Source organism: Schistocerca serialis, chromosome 11 (assembly GCF_023864345.2).
Source record: "Schistocerca serialis cubense isolate TAMUIC-IGC-003099 chromosome 11, iqSchSeri2.2, whole genome shotgun sequence".
NCBI classification, from domain to species: Eukaryota; Metazoa; Arthropoda; class Insecta; order Orthoptera; family Acrididae; genus Schistocerca; species Schistocerca serialis.
This window is the reverse complement of record NC_064648.1, coordinates 138844877-138862088: the sequence shown is the minus strand read 5'-3', so window position 1 is coordinate 138862088 and position 17212 is coordinate 138844877.

Here is a 17212-nt window from a genome sequence, read left to right as displayed (position 1 = left end):
GTGAGTGCTCACCACAGACATGGGTGCCGTCGGGAGAGTCTGAGGGAAGTGGGACAGAACTGCTCTTGTTCTCTGTACGTGGGGTCCCCAATCCTTTTGGGTCACACTGAAACAGGTGACAGTGGTTCCACAATAGATTATATTGAGATAGGGAACCAATACTCGAAAGAGCATATTTATTGTGTTAAGGACATACACAGCATACACCACCTAACAACAATGTAGCTCATAGCAATTCTTCTAAGCAACGACTGTCAGTCTGAATGAATGCATGTATTGCAATGAGGCCTGCAGTTCTTCACACTCTGGCAAAGGTCTCGGGTGTCCGTTGTGCACTCGAACAGTAGCATCTGATAAACAGTGTAGACACCTGACCACCAAACGGACCTACTGTGCACAACTAGGCTCGTAGCACTCAAGCATCTCAGTGGCGCATTAACCTGTGCCGCAAGCACACCACTGAACCTGCTGTCAGCTGTCCATTGCATCAGATAGCTTGTGTCGTGTTCATGGTGAGGTGTGTTGCTGTGTACAGTGCACAATGAGTAATCAAAGGTGAAATGTGCAAGCACTGGGACAAACGGATTTTGAGCCCTATGTCTGCTTGTGTCAATCCAGTATCGTTCACAGCGCTGTACTTTCCAACTTCATACAGTGTGTATTGTTTGTGGATGAGGCCTCATTCATCCGTGATGTTGTTTTCAAAAGCCAAACAGGCAGATCTAGAATGAGGACAACACCCACGCCACCCATATCGGAGGCCAACAGCAAAAATTCTCAGTCAAGGTATTTTAGGGCATTATCCAACATCATTCCACTTTGATGTTAATGTTTGCAAGCACCTGAAGAATACTCACACTCATTGTAGGACTGGAAAGGGGGGGTCCTCTCTGATGGCCATAGCGATCGCTGGATCTTACAACCCTCGACTGCATTCTCTGAGGTGATGCCAAGATGTAGGTGTACGAAACACCTGTAGATACCGCTGAACACCTGCTTGCCAGGGTCCAAGCTGCCCGCCTCCTGGTACAACATTGTTGCTCACGAGCGAGGCCTCCACGACGAGTGCGGCCGCTTCATGTTTAAAGATGATTAAAGGTGCGGCTGTTGTCACACGCATCGACTCAGTCTGTGTTTCGACAAGTTTCTACACAGTTGTCACTTCTGCCCAGCTGCTCAGAACAATGAAGTGTGACATGTCTTGGAAGACAGTAGCGTGATTGACTCGATTCCACTATCGCAGTAGCCGCCACGATACAGGAATGACCTGTGAGGATATGCTGACATCACTCCGAAACTGTGATCACAGAGAGAGGGTCATGCACGTCAAAGGTCGTGAGGTGGTGGTATGAATGTGGGAAATTTTCAAGAACACTGCCATCCTGAATTTGGAATCGTTCAACTGTATGTCAGTCAGACACCTTAGGCAAGTGTACGGTGGTGGAGAGAAAAACGGATTTACTTGTGTTGCAGATCTGGGCAAATATTATTTTCTCAATAAAATTTTTGTACTTGTTTAGATACTCCCGAGCTCATTTTTTACAGTTCTTTTGTCAGCTACGTTTATTTACCAGGTGACATCTACACTCTTTTTGGAGAACTGTCGAGATGATTTCCCAAGTTTCTGCAATGTCTCACTCAAAACGTAGCCGATCAGCAGCTACTTGCAGCCAGCATATTCCATTTCGTGCGTTTCTGTCACAGCGCAATCCCACTAGTTTAATATGTGGAAGTTCTTCTTCTTACGAGAAATAAATCCGTTTGTGCTGCCTTGCGTCCACGCATGGTAAGTAATGAGAGTAGTAGCAAGTTGAGAGAGGCATGTTCAAATGTGTACCAATACGGTGGGCAGTGTCGCAATGCGCTATGTGTAAGTAGTGTTAGTGGGGAGAGAAGAAGCGCGATGAACTGCGACTTGAATTGCAGATCAGCGCACGCTGCGTGGCTGAAGGGTTTTGTAAACAGCCCTGCGGAGGGCGACCCGTGTCTCGCTCCCTCTCCGACTGCCAGCCAGCCCTGATATCGGAGTCAAGCGCTCGTGCGGTATGCGTGACGACGATGGTGACTGCAGTCATGGCCACGCACGTTGGACAACAATGATGACGCCGCACTGTTGTCACTGTTTACCGACGACGGTGTGATGTCATTCATCATGGTCAGCTTGGCTGAGGATGAAAGCAAGTACACATATTTTCTATACTGTTTTTGTTTATACACTACTGGCCATTAAAATTGCTACACCACGAAGATGACGTGCTACAGACGCGAAATTTAACCGACAGGAAGAAGATGCTGTGATATGCAAATGATTAGCTTTCCAGAGCATTCACACAATGTTGGTGTCGGTGGCGACACCTACAACGTGCTGACATGAGGAAAGTTTGCAACCGATTTCTCATACACAAACAGCAGTTGACCGGCGTTGCCTGGTGAAACGTTGTTATGATGCCTCGTGTAAGGAGGAGAAACGCGCATCATCACGTTTCCGACTTTGATAAAGTTCCGATTGTAGCCTATCGCGATTGCGGTTTATCGTATCGCAACATTGCTGCCCGCGTTGGTCGAGATCCAATGACTGTTAGCAGAATATGGAATCGGTGGGTTCAGGAAGGTAATACGGAACGCCGTGCTGTATCCCAACGGCCTCGTATCACTAGCAGTCGAGATGACCGGCATCTTATCCGCATGGTTGTAATGGATCGTGCAGCCATGTCCAGATGGACGTTTGCAAGACAACAATCATCTGCACGAACAGTTCGACGACGCTTGCAGCAGTATGGACTATCAGCTTGGAGACTGTGGCTGCGGTTACCCTTGACGCTGCATCACAGACAGGAGCGCCTGCTATGGTGTAGTCAACGGCGAACCTGGGTGCACGAATGGCAAAACGTCATTTTTTCGGATGAATCCATGTTCTGTTTACATCACGATGGTCGCATCCGTGTTTGGCGACATCGCGGTGAACGCACTTTGGAAGCGTGTATTCGTCATCGCTATACTGGCGTATCACCCGGCGTGATGGTATGGGGGTGCCATTGGTTACACGTCTCGGTCACCTCTTGTTCGCAATGACGGCACTTTGAGGAGTGGACGTTACATTGCAGATGTCTTACGACCCCTAGCTCTACCCTTCATTCGATCCCTGCGAAACCCTACATTTCAGCAGGATAATGCACGACCGCATGTTGCAGGTCCTGTACGGGCCTTTCTGGATACAGAAATGTTCGACTGCTGCCCTGGCCAGCACATTCTCCAGATCTCTCACCAATTGAAAACGTCAGGTCAATGGTGGCCGAGCAACTGGCTCGTCACAATACGCCAGTCACTACTCTTGATGAACTGTGGTATCGTGTTGAAGCTGCATGGGCAGCTGTACATGCACACGCCATCTAAACTCGGTTTGACTCAATGCGAAAACGTATCAAGGCCGTTATTACGGCCAGAGGTGGTTGTTCTGGGTGCTCATTTCTCAGGATCTATGCACCCAAATTGCGTGAAAATGTAATCACATGTCAGTTCTAGAATAATATATTTGTCCAATGAATACCCGTTTATCATCTGCATTTGTTCTTGGTGTAGCAATTTTAATGGCCAGTAGTGTAAGTGATTCTTATTGGTCCTACTTCTTCTTTTCTAGGTACGACCTGGCGTTACTCGCTGTGGGATCTGAACCCAGCAGCTGATAATGATGATGACGATGATGATAATCTCTGGGGAACGACTTCGATTGTTCAGAGGCAGATATCGCTTATTCTACAGTATTAAATTTTTTGTTTGTTATTTTTGGGATGCTCTAGTTTGTAGACGTTCTCAATGCGAACATCGGTGTTTAGACACGAGCACCAGCTACTAGTTCTTTTGCACCTGTGTTTTCGTTTGGGTTTGTCCATATTCTTTCAGACACATTCCCCTGCCGACGTCATACACCTCCTCTAGTACCCATGCTGGATATGCCCTTAATGACAAACATGCCCACTGATGATGAGTTGCTGGAAGTGTATTCCAGTAATGAACACAACAACAGTTTTACGTGTCAGTTCTCAGAATTTATTATTATTATTATACGAATACGGGTTTTTATTTCTCCTTCCTTAGATACTTATCAACTTCGTCTCTTTCTCCTTCTGGTGTGCAGAGTTATTAGGAGTTCGACGTGTTGTTGAGGGCAAGAGCATTGTCCAAGTTAGGGGGAGAGCTGTCGTGACACCATGGGGTGAGTCGATACCAGAGCGGTCATACTGAGTCACTTTTCTGAGGTGCAGGAAAGGGGGTCGTGTAAGACACTCAGCTGTATGCTCTGCCTTGATTTATGTTCATAAGATTTTGATGAACTTATTGTCAGGTCCAGTTACATCTCTCTTCAGAAGTACATATTGCTAAAAAAGGCATGTCCTAATGCCCAGAATCATGATGAGAGGAATTTAAATTGATTTCCATGGTTGCTTCTCGCTAGCGATAGAAATTACCCTAAAAATGCAGGGCATACAGATACACAACAAACACCAGATATCCACTGACGATCTAATTTCTCGTATATGTTGGAAAGCCATAAGGAGAAGGCAAACATTAACACACTGTGTGGCACATCGACAAAGAAGTCAAGCGTAAATTAGGTGGTCCCTTCTTCTTGTCCATATTAGCTGAGAAACATCCAAAAAGTGTAGACGTGCTTCTAATCTCTGAAGGCGATAAGCAACACAGCGTTTGGGTCAAATGCATGTCCCACCTACGTTCCTCTGAAATGAAAACAGAAAAGGTGCAAGACATTTTTGCTGTGGATGTCTCGTTTACCAAGAGCATGTATCTTGAAAGACCTGATTGACTGCTAGAGCCAGGAAACAATATGTGTGGAAATGATTATCAAGGATAAACGGTTCTAGAAGTTTAAGAATGCCTCCCACCAACACTTCTGTCCCTTCGTCGTTTACGTCGATTTAGAGCGCCTCCTAGCTCCTGTGGTACAGTGTGAACGTGGTGCCTCTGCCTCCCATATCACTGTCACAAAATGATGACTGTGACATATGGCTACCCATCAAGTTCTGTGCACGTATAACTCTAAAATTAAAATCTTATGTCAAGGGAATAGTGCAAGATGGTTGCTCACTGAGCTTGAAAGTCTTGTCTGGGACGTTTATAACATTTATAGTGAAAACGTCCTCATGACCAACGTGAAGGAGAATGATGCGCTGTACAAGCAGGTAGCTGATCGTTATACCTGGGGACTGTGACTGGACAGAGGTGAGGAAGCTCCCTGTAGAGACTGTTGCCACGTAACGGGGAAGTACCAGAGTGCAGCCGACAACCCATGTAACTGCCACAGCACACAGCCATCTTTTCCACAATTTCAGTGAGCATGATGCCCACTTTCTAACTCAGCACTTTGACGAGTCTGGGTAGTAGGATGATAAGATCAGTGTCATTGCTGACACCGTTGACAAATACATGCCGCTTCACAGAGGATCACACCACTTCCTGGATTCACAACGCTTCATGCTCATGTCTCTTTAGAAATTTGCTGAACCAATATGTCCTGAAGATATTCGTAGCAAAGGGAGCCACTTATCTCGATGGTGTAGAGTTTCAGCTTGTGATGGAGAAGAGGTCTTTCCATACGAATATCTTGACTCTCTAGTAAACTAAGAGGCATTTCCATAATGAATGCAAAAAACAGGCACTTGGTGAATGAATGGCAGGACGGCATCTCTGATTTATCAGAACATGTAAAATGATGAACACCAATGTACATCTGACCGACAACATCGAGAAGTTCTGTAGCATAGGGATGAGATTTCGTGGGATGCCATGTTAAGAAAGACACAAGCCAGCATCGAATTCTTGACCAACGTTGACATGCTTGTCTTCCTGGAACATGCCAACGTGTGCGCAGGTATGCCAAGGCAAATAACCTGCAAATGATCGACGGGGAGTACAGATTGTCTGACGATTTCAGTATCATCCTTTACCTGGATGTAAACGGTCTCTACAGGCAAACCATGCAACAACGTCTACCATTTGGAGGGTTCTGATGGATGTCCAAAGGGGAAATCACCAGACTGAGGAAAGAGATCAAATATGTGGCCGCTGATGCTGTTGAGGGATATGTCGTAGAGGTAGAGCTGGACTATCCCACAAGTCTGCATGACAAACACGGTGATTTGCACAGCCTGAAAGACTTTCACGTTCAGGGACTTCAACAGGCGCCTCCTCTAGGGCATTGGCGCTGCGCCACAAATGCTTATCAGGAGACCTTTCGATCGAGGTTATATACTGAGGTATATACTGCAATTCCAGCTGGAAGCAGGGGTGTCCTACCACGATCACAAGTGGTTGATCGGGGGGCATAGGTGTGGAAATCTGCTGCACCCAGACTATTTACTGATGTGTCTGGGTGGGTTTATTAGTTAGTAAAAAGATAAAAAGGTGTTCCACTTGACTGGGTGTGTGTGGAATAGTTTGATGAACTGTTCGTCACAGTTCTGACTGCATGTTTGAGATTATGAATGTTTCATTGCACACTGCGTGCGTCCATGTGTGTGTGCGTGTGTGTGTGTGTGTGTGTGTGTGAGAGAGAGAGAGAGAGAGAGAGAGAGAGAGACAGAGTATATATTTCGTGTGGAACATGTACGATATGCATCCGTGTAAAGAAAGTATTTTATATGTTTATGGTGCGTCTGTGTGTGAGTTTGTGTGTGTGTTTGTGTATTGTTTTTGAGCTGCCATTGCTTTTGCTGTTCTAAGTGTGTACACACTAGAAACTTCTCTCTCTCTCTCTCTCTCTGTCTGAGTTACTAATTACTGTTTAATAGACACTGGAAATTAAAAAATTACCTTATTCACAAATGAATGTGTATATTGTAATGAATCAATTACGAAATAACAAAACTGTTATGTATATAACAAATACGAGAAAAAATGGAAATTAAAAAGCTTTCAGTTGTTTTCACAATACAGTTGTTCTTCTTTTTCATATTTTTTAATTGAAATACCTCCTTTATCAGTTTTATATTGATGGCAGGAGCCAGAGAAAAAAGAAATCCTTTTCGAATACAATATTTTTTAAATTTACATATATACACACATGGCCGACCGATTCTAGACGGGATCGCGATTTATCACCTCCAATTCGTATTTGCGTAAGTAGAGCTTTGCGGATGTGCGCCAGGAATACTGCACGCGTTTACGTGTGTGTGTGTGTGTGTGTGTGTGTGTGTGTGCGTGCGTGGGACGTGCGTCACGTCCTCGCTGTGACAGCATGCGGTTAGCCGTCAGCGGGCAGCTAACATCCCGTTTGCGGTCTGAGCCGCTTCCAGTTTCCGCCAGCCCGGCTGTGGGCGTCACAGCAACACAGGGCGAGGGAGGCCAGCGAGCGACACGGGGCGAGTTCACACAGTAGGGGCCCGGCGTACGGACCGACCCAAAATCACTGTAGTGGTGACACGTGACTGCAGTCGACTCTTACCCGTACGTCGATAGGCAGTATAGAAAACGGAAAATAAAATTCAGAATTTCCCTCGTTGTGCAGGAGCAGTGAATTGGAAGGTGCTGCACACTTTTGAATCGGCACCTTCCAATACGTTGAATCCGTCGTCCTTGCCATGGCGGCACTGCTCTTTCTGCCATCTAGACCTAATCTATGCCGGCCGGTGTGGCCGAGCGGTTCTAAGCACTTCAGTCTGGAACCGCGCGACTGCTACGGTCGCAGGTTCGAATCCTGCCTCTGGCATGGATGTGTGTCATGTCCTTAGGTTAGTTAGGTTTAAGTAGTTCTAGGGGACTGATGACCTAGTAAGTCCCATAGTGCTCAGAGCCATTTGAACTATTCTGACCATACATACATACATATTTGTACACAGTATTATGTGAGAGCCCAGTTACCAGGGGCACAGGGTCAAAATCGTAAGCTGCGTCGCTACCTGGGCCACAGCACGCCCTGCCGTACTTCTCTGCAGGGCTGTAGTGAAGAACCACGAGAAGAATTATCTCGAATACGAATACCTCAAGACTGCTGCAGCTGTCGGAAGACTTAAGTTTCATTCAGAAAGCAAAGTGTGGCCTTAAATCGAATCTATCTGTACAACATTGGTTTCACTGAATAACTTTTCGCAATTACACTTTTCCTAAGCAGGTGCAGTGTATCATCAACGAAGCGTAGCTGCACCGCAAATGTAATAAAGAAGTCGTCCTTTAAATGTTCTCGCAAGCTATGAGGTAGTAACTCTACAAAATATTGGATACGTATCAGGTAAATTGCCTTTGCTACAGTGAAATGCATGGATGATGGTAACGAAAACAAGATGCAATGACAGGACATGATACGATGTAGGCAGAAACCATTCTTTAATACGGAACCTGCAACTATCAATCTTTGAAATTACCATCCAGCAAACATCCGTAATATTTATAGGAAAAAGATTTAATGTACTCAGAACCTTTACAGTTCACTAAGGTATCGCGTAATTCTCTTCTCAAAGGATCCAAAATGAGGCTCACACGATATTTTAGGGACTTGCACGTTGCTACATACGCCACAAAAAGTTACACAAAGACACAGATCATACTGCGTCCTTTTGCTTTCCATGTATACTACTGCCAAAATCCAAACAGTCATAATGCACAGTGGCCATTCTATGTGTTAAGATTGTGTTGTTTGGGGAAGGAGACCAGACAGTGAGGTCATCGGTCTCATCGGATTAGGGAAGGATGGCCGGACAAGGGATTGAACCGTCATCCTCCCGAATGCGAGTCCAGTGTATGTGTTAAGACCACATAGCTGTTATTCTCGGTAGTGGAAAATCACTGGTGGTAGTGTTCATAAATCATAGGCAGAGATTTCAGACTCGATAATGGTTCGAGTTAGGCCACGAGACACGTGCAGAGAGGCTAACGACTGAGATGAATGCTCTCAGAAAGCAGCATCCGGTTTCACGTTAGCCTGGCACAGATTTTCATTGGCCTTGACGCATTCGCCAGATATTCCGCTTGTGACTGTAGTAGCACAGTGCCTTTAGCAAAGTCACTCGCTGACGCAACACGCGCTAACTGGTGGACCTCAACTGCAGGTTTTCGTTATTGACGCGCGTCCTCTATGGCTGCGGCGGCTGGGGCATTGCCGTGTCACACGGACAGTGCTGGCTGGCAGTAGTGAGCACAGGGGGCCGCCAATGGCGTCGAGCCACAAGTGTCAGCTGCGCTATCGTCTGGTCATGGAGTCCTGGGAAATGGTCACGTGAATGTTAAGGTGGGAAGTCGTTGAACAGTTGTGTCGAAATGTATGATTTATGTGGTATGTATACAGGTTAATAAGGAGATTTGAAGTTGACGAACCTCCATGTTGAGCAGAAGTAATTTTATAGGCCTTCAATATGGAGATTCTTAGGAAGAGAAGATGCTGATGGAGACTTGAAATGCCACACTGAGACTCTAGACCACTCTCCACCACATATGAAGCTAACATGCTTCAGCTTGTAAAGCAGGATTGGATGTAAAGTTATCTGAATCTGTAAAAGAAGTAGCTAGCAAATACGAGAAAAGAAAGATACAGACGATTTTCTTCGATCTCTAACCATTCCGAACTTAGCCTCTCTGTATCATAGCCCCAAAAGGCTCACAGAAGTAGAGGTTGGTTCAGAATTCTTCCAGAAGGTTAGTATTAGAACTGGAGAGCCAAAGATAGCTACAGTGTGAAGCAGGTAAACTGAGAAACACTCTCCAAGAACTGGCCAGGTGGTGTGTGTCATTTTCTCACCCTCTGTACGTATAATACAGTTTATAAGAGGAGGAAAAAACTCCACTTACCATTCGTTCGAATGCGAGGGGAACCAACAGCTGTGGGGCGTGCGCCGCACCGTGTGAGAGCAGCTGCCCCACGTCCCGCCAGTAGCTGGAGAGGCGTTCCCGGAAAACAGCCGCCTGGGCCTGCAGATCTGCACAAGAGGTGAGACGCCGGACTGGTGAACAAGCCAGTGCATCAGACTTCTGTAGGAAGCACAGCTTTCACTTTCTGCCCCCACAAAGCGTATGCAGGTAGCATTTACCTTTTGAAACTAGATCAATATACAATGTCAGTAATCGTATGAGTTACAGCACGGACACCTTGACCGGACGTTACAAAGCTCATATTCCAACGACAAATTTAAAGAGCACATCAAGCAAAGAGAGAGGAGTACCATCACCTAACGTAGATCCAGTAATAAAAATTAGCCTAATGGTAGACGTATCAAAATACCTGAAGAAGTGGAAATATACAACTATTTCAAAAATCACCCACACGGCTTGCCCAACAATAAGACAGATTTAAGAAATAAGAGACCTCGAGATAAATTCCAGTCAGTTTTACGTGCTAATAATAGAAAGTAACATAAATGAGAATGTATAGTTTGGCTATTTGACTTTGACATACTGACAAGCATAGGACGTAACGATTTGCACAGAATCGTGTCTATGCTGGTTTTATAATATGAGTAGTCTTTACTATGTTTCCCGTGACTTGTATGATATGTATGGAAATGAGGAAGAATTATGTCCACTCATAAACGTTTTTATATTTAGGATGTATTTATTTTAACATAAGTAATATATTTTAATAATTCAGTAAAAAATTGAATAAGGTGTTTTGCAAGTGTAGCTGAAAAAGCCATTCTCGGCCTAAACTTCCTAAGGAGCATGGAAATGTATGACTACATTTGTACTGGTACAGTACCTTACATATTAACAGTACATTTTACAATTACATGATGATACACATAATGTTCTGTAATGTGTGACATGTATCCCATCACATGTTTTTATCTCTTTTTTTGTACTCCTTTTTCTTTTTATTTGTCCACCAGATCAATTCATGTACGAAAGTTGTTGTGAATGCGATTTATACCTTTGTGATGTTAATGTGGTACAAAGAATACACGTGTGAAATTATATATATATATATATATATATATATATATATATATATATATATATGATTATTACTGCCATGTTTTTATGAGCAGCCAAGCTACTGTAAGCCTTTGACGATGGATACCATATGTACTATTACGCACTATCACAATAAAGAAATGTCTTATCTTTTTCTTTACGCCAAATGCTTGTATCGTAAACAGAATGCCAAATTTTGTTAACAAATGTAAACACGATATTAAGATACTCTGGTATAAAACGTTTACTGTGGCATGTACAATCACTGCTAAGGGCAAAGAAGAAACTACTTGTGAATATGTTCCCCACCAACCGCCTCAGATGTCGTATAAACAACATGAACAGTGATTTGAGGAGATTCATGTTAGTGAAGTTAACATCAGTAACAATAAATTTACCTTAAGCCATTGCTATGATCCTTACGCTCATCTAAAGTTGATGTACACTCTGAGTTAGGAGACTCAACATACAGAGACAACAGTGAGATATACACACGTCAGAAGATTTGTAAATTTTGACACCTCCAGTGGCCCGGTGCAAGTGATGTGCTGCTTTTAGCATTTTTTGTAATATAATTGCCTCATGTATGGGAGGATAGTGGCGTTCTATACATGCCATCTGCACTTCACTTTTCGGTTATTGCTGTATACCTGTATAAAGGGCATAGGATCGAAAATGTAGTCGTGAAAACAAATAATGTTACAGTTATTGGCAGACACAACGTCTTTAAGAAAAATACTGCATTATTTTTATGCCTGTGCCAGATTTTTGGCATTTCGTTCTTATGCGAGCCTATTTTCAGTACAAAAAAGACACTGCTACAGATGGAGAATGATGTGTGTACACGATGTTTGTTCTGTTCCTAATGCTATTGGAATTACTCATCGCAAATCGAAAGTCCAAAGAACGTGCATCTTAATGACTTTGTAAAAAAAAAAAACGAGTCATCGGCATGAGGGACTTGAGAGCATCGTACCGACACATTACACTGGCATCTGGCTGTAGGGCAACGACTGCAGAATGTATAGCCACGGGTTGGGAGAAGTTCACCAGCCATCACAGACAGACCAGTGTAACCTGGGTTGAGATCTGTAGCTACCACTGACACCACACCACAAGCAGCATAGTGTAGGGCGTTCTGTGGTGTTCAGCGGCGGGAGTCGCTTCTGCCTGTGGCGGTCAGGTCGACGCTGCTCTGTCCTCAGGTGGCCTCGTGAGACGTCACGGGAAGCAGCGGTCGTCGAGATGCCTACCTCTGCAGCCCACAGAAACAAACAGGAAGACTCGCGATCAAATCATGTGGAAGGCATATGGAAGAGTTCTTAGGAATTTCGAAAATTTCGAAGCCCAATTATTATTCAAACTAGTTCTCCAGATAAACAATCAGTATCTCTTGAAAATATCACTCACATAGTTCTGTATGTTCGACACATAAGTGCGAGGACATCCGCACAATTACCTAAAGCGCTCTCACACTCAAGTTGCTGACAAGAATATGTATATAAGAGGAAGAAGTAGATTGAGGAAGTGCTAGATGACGATCAATTTGGTTTTAGGAAAGATAAAGGCATCAGCGAAGGACTTCTCAGTTGGCGATTGATGATTAAAGCGAGACTTAAGGACAATCTAGGCATGTCCGTAGGATTTGTAGTTAGATAAAAATCGTACGATAATTTAAAATGTTGCAGGACTTCCGAAACTCTAAGGAAAATGGGTGTAACCTCTAGGGAAAGAAGGGTTACGTGCAATTTGCACATCAAACTAGAGGATAAAATAGGAAGACCAATAACAAACAGATTAGGTTAGGAAAGGTAAAAGACATACATCTAATCGCCCCTACGATTCAATCTGTACATCGAAGAAGCAATGCCGGAATTAAAAATGGGGTTCAAAAATGGAATTAAAATTCATGTTGAAAGGTTATCAGTGACAGGAATAGCTGATGTCATTGCTGTTCTCAATGGAAGTCAGAGGTAACAGTAGGAGATGTTGAGTAGAATGAACAATCTAATGGGTAGACTCTATGAATTAAGTCTAAACCAAAGAAAGATTAAATTAATGATGTCTAGCAGAAATCAGATCAGTGTTCAACTTGTCAGAATTGTAGACGAGGATCAAGACGAACTGAAAGAATTCTGCTACCTTGAGGACAAAGTAGCCAGCTGAAGTGGCCGTGCGGTTCTAGGCGGTGCATCTGGAACCGCGAGACTGCTACGGTCGCAGGTTAGAATCCTGCCTCGGTCATGGATGTGTGTGATGTCCTTAGGTTAGTTAGGTTTAACTAGTTCTAAGTTTTAGGGGACTAATGACCTCAGAAGTTGAGTCCCATAGTGCTCAGAGCCATTTTAACCAAGGACAAAGTAACTCATAGTGGAAAAATGAAAGAGAACATAAGGAGTAGAGAAGAACATTCAAAGAGGATGTTCACGACCAAACGAAGTCAACTAACATCAACTGTCAGTTTTGTAACAACGAAATCAAACAATCATTGATAAAATTATTTAATAGGATAGATAAAAGAATGGACTCACGAAGCAGCGGCAGAACACACATAGAAACTGTTGTGACTGGCAAGCTTTCGGAGCCAGTGGCTCCTTCTGAAGGTAAAAGGGTTGAAACGGAAGGAAGAAGGGTTAAGGAAAAGGACTGGACAGGTCTAGGAAAAGGGGGAAAAGGGGTAGATTTTGGGAAAGTCACCCAGAACCGCGGTTAAGAGGAGACTTACCGTACAAAATGAGAAGGAATGTTGGGGACCGCATCCAGGGAGCTTAAAGGTGGAAGATAGGGTAATATACAAGACAGAGATTACTGCTAAAACATTGATGTCGAGTTAACAAGAGTGTGTCCTCCTATAATAGCCTTGTAACTGGCAAAACATATTCTATCAAAGGGAGAGCCAGCTGCGAAAAGATACAAGTCATATTCCAGCTACTGCGTAAACACTGTTTAGCCTTCTACATAGGCATGACTACCATCACATTATCACTTAGGATGAATGGGCATAGGCTGAGGGTGTATACTGGTAACTCACAATATCCTGTTGCAGAGCATGGTCTACAACGTGACAATCGTGACACCAGCGCCTTTTTCACCACCTGGATTCCTCCCCCAGACACCAGTATCTCAGGACTCTGTAGGTGAGAACGAACTCTTCAACGTGTCCTTGGTTCTCGCCATCCAGCTTTTTATCACTGTAACTACTCTTTGATTCACTCCGTTTCAGTTTCCTGCATCTTTCATTGTCATTCCCATCTATTTTTCAGCGCCCCATCCCACCTCTGTTATGTACAATGTGCTTACCTTCTCACTCTTAATAACTTGTGATCAATGTTTTGGCAGTAATCTCTGTCGTGTGTATCATCTTGTCTTAAGCTCTTAGGTTTTCAAATCTCGTCCGATGCAGTCCTCAACAATTAGTCTTCCCCTCCCATCTCGTACAGTAAGTTTCCCCTGACCCACAGTTCTGGGTGACTTTCCCAAAATCTACCCCTTAAGTTTTGATCACAGTATTCTATGAAAGTGAAACATGAACAGTGGGAAAACAGGGACGAAAGAGAATCGAAGCGTTTGAGATGTGGTGCTAGAGAAGAATGTCGAAAATTAGATGGACTGATAAAAGAAAAAATGATGAGGTTCTCAGCAGAATCGGTGAAGAATGGAACATACCAAACGCTTTGGTAGGAAGATGGGACAGTATTTTGTTCTTGGTCATGCAACCTTATTGTTTCCTCTCGGTTCTTGTACGTATCAGCCGTATTTCTTTGCAACTTACTCCCATTTTTCTCAATATTTCGAACATCTTGCAGAAGTTTACATTTCCGGATGCTTTTTCTAGGTCTATAGGGCCGATGAATGTGGCCATTTTATCTTCCAAGTTTTGCTTCCCTCATCAGTCACAATATCAGACGTACCGCCCTCTCATGCTATTAGCCTTCTGACAGTCAAAATGATCGTCATCTATCATATTCTCTATTATCTTTTCCATTCCTCTGTATATATTAGTGCTGTCGACAAATTCCATACATGGGGTGTTATGCTAGTTGTGCGATAGGCCTGCAAGTATCTGCTCTTATCTTCGTGGTTGTGTCTAATGGTATATCAATAATTCTTGGTTGACACTTTCGCCAATGATTTGCTGATCAATTGCTGTGTTTTTTTCTGTTTCCCAAGGTTTCTTTTCCATTAGCTCCTTATATCTATCTTTGTTTGTCCAACTTCTGTGATGCCCTTTTCATAGATGTCCATTCCTGTTCAAATGAACTGCCTGTGTGATATTCATCAACATAGCATTTACAGCCCAAGAGAAATTCAGAGGCATTTCATGAATGCCCTCCACTTCAGTGTCCCACTGCTTTCCGCATTTATTCTTCCAGACAATTCTCTTAAACTCCTATCCACTCTTCATCGCAATTCAACTGAGATCTGAGCTTATATCTGGCCCTACGGGTGCCACACAATCTACGAACAGGATTTACAAAACGATAGATTTCGACTTCTAGACGTAGATAATCGGAAAATTCTTCCCATAAATACAGAAGTACGAGTATTAACAAGAGCCTCACCACGACGTTACCTCACATGGAACTTTCCTGTGCCTCCATCCTTTTGGAAGCATACCTCCCGTGGGGAAGCGAGAGTTTTCTATAGCTACCGACGGTTGCGAGTTAAAACAAAGAGCGACAGAGGGAGAGAGAAAGGGACTCCCCTCTCTTCCACTCCGCTCCAAGGCCAAACGTCGTGTGCAGTCATGACTGTTTGTACTGAAGCAATAATGTTACGTAATTGCAATACGTAAAGTTTTGATATTTTTATCATTATGTAATTTGTTAAAAGAAAGGCCAACGAACATGTAAAAGTAATGCATCCACAGTTTGAAACAGTTACACTGTTTTACATCTAAGTCAACTTAAACATGCAGAGCTACAATTTTTTTAGTATGTGTATTCTGATGTAAAGCATAACATGCGGAATTTGTGAAACCCCATACATTAATTTCTGTCATCAGTGATAATACCTGCTACAGTTGCAAAATTGTACATCAGCAGTTGATTTTATCACTGGGATGTGTATCAACAGTTGTGCATGTCCCATCAAGAGAAACGTGTGTTCTTATGTGTCTCCATTGTTGTTGTTGTTATTAGCAAAAGTAGTATAATTATCACTACCGTGTGCTGCTCGTGTACTTCGCATGTCGTAATGTTGACTCATTGAGATGACAGGTTATATATAAGAGAGTGCACGAATGCCTTAATTTTATCAGGTGGAATAAACGCATAAAGAAGTAAATAAATGTACACAATGTGCCAAATTTCGCTACTTTTTATAACGCACTTTACACAATTTCTAAGGACATGGGCTCTGTCTTTTCTTGCGACTCTTAGTGTCTGTTCTGCTGGGGTTGGCATAGTGTAGTGGATCCCCGTACGCTCTGTAGCATATGGCATTAAAGGTCTAAAAATTTCGTAAAAGTTACAGTACCTTCCTGCATTGTCACTTTTATCGCAACGACAATGAACGGGAGTCTTAAAACGTCACGTGTCAGAGATCTGTGCTGAAGTTTAGTGAGCGAGCAGTCTGGATCGCATCACATCGCATAGTGATTTTTTAATCCGGACCTGTGCGCTACCTTCGTGCTGAGTACCCTGGGGACGCTCCCAAGACAGCAGCCGTGTTCACAGACCGCGTGGACACGCTCCTGGCTGGACTGCCGAACACTCAGCCGTCCTGCCGCATCCCGACATGCCCGCTAAGCCATCCGGTCTCAGCCTCACAGCAGATGTCTGGCTCCAGCGTGTGGACAGCGGCGGTCTCAACGTCGCTGCGATCTGGCGGCTCTACAGGACCTGTTGAGTGACGTCAGCTGAACACGACACAACTGGAGAGACTCGTGGACTCTCTTTGTCGGCCAACTCAGGCCCTTGTCAGGGCTAGAGGCGGTGTGCTCTACTCCTGTGTCACCATGATCTCTCTTTATGTGACACCGAATGAAATCTGTCCTCAACCTTCATGTTTATTGCTTTTAACCTTCCACATAAACATAACTAACTCGACCTTGTTTTGTAAGGAGAAAAAAGTACACTTGCGAGATCTCAACCCTAGATGCCAAACACCCGCTCTCTCTTAAAATAAATGGCCGTACTTAAGGTAATTCTCATTTCAGACGTCTTGAATGCAGAGTTTTTAAAGTTCTGTAGGTGCAGGTTGCCTGCCACTGGCTGCGCCCCACTGCAGCTGCCTGATGCACGAGTGCAGAGTACTGTGCAGCGGGGTGAGGTCCAGAGCCCTCAGACCCGCTTCA